The 4,737-nt window shown below is 51.6% G+C and overlaps 1 pseudogene; it reads right to left on the bottom strand.

Annotated features, from left to right (window-relative positions):
- Positions 1–1,370: 1,370 nt before the first annotated feature.
- Positions 1,371–2,559, bottom strand: LOC146877465 (uncharacterized; annotated as a pseudogene).
- Positions 2,560–4,737: the final 2,178 nt, after the last annotated feature.

Genomic DNA, 4,737 nt, shown 5'->3' with positions numbered 1-4,737 from the left:
TGGCCTTTTTGATTCTCTTTGTTTTCTAAGTTTCTCCTTTTGAAAGGTGTAGTCTCTCCTACCTGAAGAGGACGAGGCCCCCGGAAATGGGGGGAAGGGGATAAAGGAGAACCCTCCAATCCCTCATTAGGGAACACCTGTAAGATGAGTCTGCCGCTTTCTTTCATAACAGAGCCGGGAATAACGGCTGGCATAGAAGTCTCTCGCACGCAAGGAGATGCATTTCTGGTACTGGACAAGCTCTTAGGGAATAATCTCTTTCTTATTTATTCCTTTTTTCCCATGACGACTAGGAACGGGCAAATCAAAAATTTCACTTCGAATTTCGGACCTCAACATCCTGCTGCTCATGGTGTTTCACGATCAGTATTGGAAATGAACGGAGAAGTGGTGGAACGTGCGGAACCACATATTGGATCACTCCAGTGCGGCACGAAGCCGCTGACGCCGAGTCGGCTCCTATGCCGCTAGCTATGCCCTGCTTGCTTGGTCCCCCGGCACGGTGGAGGTCCCGTAGCGCGTCATGAGCACCGGGCTAAGGGGCGGTTGAGCAACTCAAGCGAACCGCCCTACCTTACTACAACATAAGGACAGAAGGGAGAAGGTTGTGAAGGTGGCCTCGTTATCCACACCTCCGGTCAGATGAATGGAGGACCGACCCGGGTTTTCATGAGCGTTGGCGGGTCCTGGAGTGCCTGTCAAGGGCGCTAGCGCATACCCCGGGGTGATCATCACCACCTGCACCTCACATCTCGGCACAGCGGAACGTGTAACCCGCCTGCTGTCTCATTCAACTACATTTGTTCCTGTAATCCATAGCCTAACAGAACGCAGCAGCGAGGGACAACCCGCCCATACAGCCAGCGGGGAGGATGGCACTACTGGCAAAGACCGTCCGGCGAAAACGCCGCAGGCGCGAAGCGTGGTAGGCCTGTGCCGGGGGAGCATAGCATAGGTAGGAAAGGGAGCCAGGACGGTGGAAGAGCCAGGGGGGGCCGGGTCATTTGACGGAAATGGAAGGCTTTTCCCCTATTAGAGAAGGCCCTCTGAAGTCAAGGGGAAGTGCATGAATTCTTGGAAAAAGAGGGAGCAAGCCTATAAAAATGAATGAAAGTGAATAGATAGAGTCAACGGTACGACAGACAGCGCTGCCTACACGCGAATTAGCTTCCGAGGTCGAGCAGTCTCAATTTCACTACAGGATTTGCGAATGAATGCTGGGCTGGGCCACCTCGAATGGCGTGAGCCGCATGCGGGGAGACCCGCACGTACGGTTTTTAGGGGGATCTGGTCGAAAGACCGGCCGGCGCCCACCCGACTAGAGGGACTGAGAAATTAATAGAGTACAAAACTTATCTTCAAGCTTTACCTTATTCTGATCGTTTAGAGGGCGATCGCGGAGTCACTGAATGAAGTCCTCCGTTTCTTTCGGAGGTGCGTGCTGACCCGCAGCGAGGCAGAGATGACTAAGTTACATATGGAATATGGCGACGACAACAGCATGTCGTAGAAGGAGATAACAGGTGGAGCCAACGATCCGCTAAGACTAACGTATCTACAACTCCATCCCCGAGCGGCAGTCAAACGGAGGCGTGAATGCAAGATGCCAGCGGAATGATCGGCCGGACAGAGGCTAGGGCTGCTTCCTTCCCACCGCGTCCTTCCTTGTGTGTCGGAGATATAAAGCGAGTGCACCGGAAAAGAACGGGAACTGGGTCGATCTATTCTATGGCGAAGCATCCGAAGCATAACTGCACACTCACACGATCTTTGCCGAGAGATAGGAGCATTCGGTGGAACCGGTGAACTACACTTGCTTCTGGATAGATGTGTGGGACAGAGGGCTCGTGGTACCTGCTGCCCACCCTTCCTCCTCTGCTTTGAGAACCGTGTGAACGGAGAGTGGGCAGAAGGGAAGGAGGTCCTCATACGGAGTCGCACACTTACTTGAGCAGTGCGGAAGACTGGGGAATGGGTTGAGTAAACTCCCCTGGGGCCGGAAAAATAACAGACGAAGCTTTACTTAGATAGGGCTTTTATTGGTCTTTTTTTTTTCTTAGTGATTGGAAGGGAGGGCGCCTGGGTATGTTACAAAAGGGGAAGGCAGGGGTAGTACTTCGAATGGCGAAACGAAGGGCTAAATAGCGCCAGTGATTCTCTGAGCCGGTCTGGATTTTCAACGCCTCGGGAAACTGGTCGAGATAGATTAGATGACAGCACCCTTTTCCTCTCTTCCTTACCGGGAGGGCAATCTTATGGCCTTCACCTCCCGCCCGGCCCGGAAATAGAACCCAGCCCCCCCTTCTGATCCATTCATTTCTGCAAGCAGGGGGGATCCAGAGCTAATCCTCCCGTCTATTGCATAACCTAAAAAAGCTAGAAGCAAAGTACCTAAGGTGCGCTCCGCCCGGTGACTAAGAAATTGGTTTGCGCTTTGAAGTGATGAGGTCGCAAAGAGGGAAGTAGGGCGACGAAAGAAAGGCTTTCCCTCCCTAAAAAAAAAGGCGACCAGCTTTCAATACTAGTTGTTACGTTACGCTGCCATTTTTCCAATATCATTGAATAGCATGGCCTGCCTGGGGCTAAGGTAACTCAAGTGGGAGAGCCGTGTTATGGGTGACCTTATTGCACGGTTCAGAGAGCACTTGTGTATGTGATGCAAGTGAACGTGTACGAAAAAGCTGTATCTAGGGTGAGTTCTTCGTTCCGTCGTCGACCCTATCTATGTTTCTACGATGGCCCAAGAACACGCTCATTCTTCAGCCGTAGAGAGACTTTTGAATTGCGAGGTACCATTACGAGCTCAATATATACGAGTGTTATTCCGTGAAATAACTCGAATTTCAAATCATTTACTTGCTTTAACTACTCATGCTATGGATGTGGGAGCATCAACTCCGTCCCTGTGGGCTTTTGAGGAGCGGGAGAAATTGTTGGAATTCTATGAAAGAGTCTCGGGAGCCAGGATGCATGCCAGTTTCATACGACCAGGTGGAGTGGCACAAGATCTGCCTCTTGGCTTATGTCGAGATATTGATTCCTTCACACAACAATTTGCTTCTCGTATCGACGAATTAGAAGAGATGTCAACCGGCAACCGTATCTGGAAACAACGATTAGTGGATATTGGTACTGTCACTGCACAGCAAGCAAAGGATTGGGGATTCAGTGGTGTAATGTTAAGAGGTCGTGCGACATGAAGACATTGATAGCAATATGGGGGGAGTCCCCATCAGGCAACAACGGTTCTGCCTGACCCTACTTAAGCATGCATATTCTGTCAGCGAAGACTTGGTGTGAAGCCTTGGAGCTTACGTTAGAAGAGCAAAAGGCCCGGGGCTAGGGTGAGCTGAGGGGGGACAGCGTAAGTGAGCGAATGTGTGTAAGCCCAGTCAAACATGACTGTTCTAGGCGGGGCGGGCCACCCACCTTCGAATGGTGTTGGTCCTACGGACCGTGAATGGATTCGCCTCTGGCCTCTGGGCACGTCGGAACCGCATGAGTTCACCGGGGTGGAGCACAGTCCGCCAAAATCGGCATAGGTTAGGTGCTATTGATGGAACATGGTAAGCCTATCTTTCTCCATATGGAAGTGCTGCGGGCACATAGAGATGTGGGTAGAGGAAGTCTCAAAAAGCGAAGGCCGAGCTGTAGGTCACGTGACCTGCACCGAGTTGGTGGCTGACTGGGCTTTTTCCTTGATCAAAGCAGATCAGCTCGCCGCCTTCTTGTTATCAAAAAGTCGGTCGAATCGGGCGGAACGTCGAATGAAATAGGTAGCCGGGTTCTCTTTTTACAACCCTTTTCTTTTGATATGATAGGCCCGGCCACCTTCCCCCTATCCCTTATGTTTAGGAGCGGGATCCGCCCAAGAACGACCAGTCCTGTGGTGGTACGGAAGGCACGGACTCCGCGAACGTCCCGCGCCCCCTTTACTAATAAAGGAAAGAAAGCCTCAACCAGAACCACATTTTGCGTGCGGATGTAGCTAACTAAGTGTCTGACTCTATTGGTCATAGTTCCCTGCTGTTGCGGCCAGTGCTCGTTTGCGCGCGCGTGAACCAACCCAACAAACAAGGAAAGGATGCCTCCCAGGGCATATGAGAATGATTCGAGCCGTATGAAGGGAAACTATCACGTACAGTTTGTGTTTTTTTTGGGGGGGGAGGAGCCCGACAGGGTCCCCCCACTGACTTGGCCCAGGCCTAAGTGAAAGTGAAGTGGTGGGCCTACCCATCCCAACCAGGGGTATGCTGGGATTCGCGAAGAGCAGCACCTTACGATGTTCATGACCAATCGGATCCTGACGTACCAGTAGGTACCAGAGGAGATCGCTATGATCGTTACTGTATCCGTATTGAAGAGATGCGACAAAGTATGCGGATAATTTGGCAATGTCCTAATAAAATCCCTAGTGGCATGATCAAAGCCGATGATCGTAAGTTATGTCCTCCATCACGATGTCGAATGAAACTATCCATGGAATCGTGCGCCGTGTGAAACGTAGATCATCGCCGTTCTTAACCGAGACTCAGGTTAAGCTCCGTCTCGGAACCTTGTGGGGTTAGGAGTAAAGCATCCCGAGGTTGGCGCATCTCGTTGGGCGTGGAGAAGCATTGGGAACCTCCATTTCTTTCTTCGGAGCCGTTTCTTTTCCCGTCCCCCCGCCCCGGCATAGCGCTTCGCTTCCGGTTATTCGGAAGAATCCACTGACTTCTCCCTTCTTCATTGATCTGG

Source organism: Vigna unguiculata, unplaced genomic scaffold, assembly GCF_037176805.1.
Source record: "Vigna unguiculata cultivar grain cowpea cultivar isolate G323 ecotype 2 unplaced genomic scaffold, ASM3717680v1 ptg000039l, whole genome shotgun sequence".
NCBI classification, from domain to species: domain Eukaryota; kingdom Viridiplantae; phylum Streptophyta; class Magnoliopsida; order Fabales; family Fabaceae; genus Vigna; species Vigna unguiculata.
This window is presented reverse-complemented; position numbering and strand designations above follow the sequence as displayed.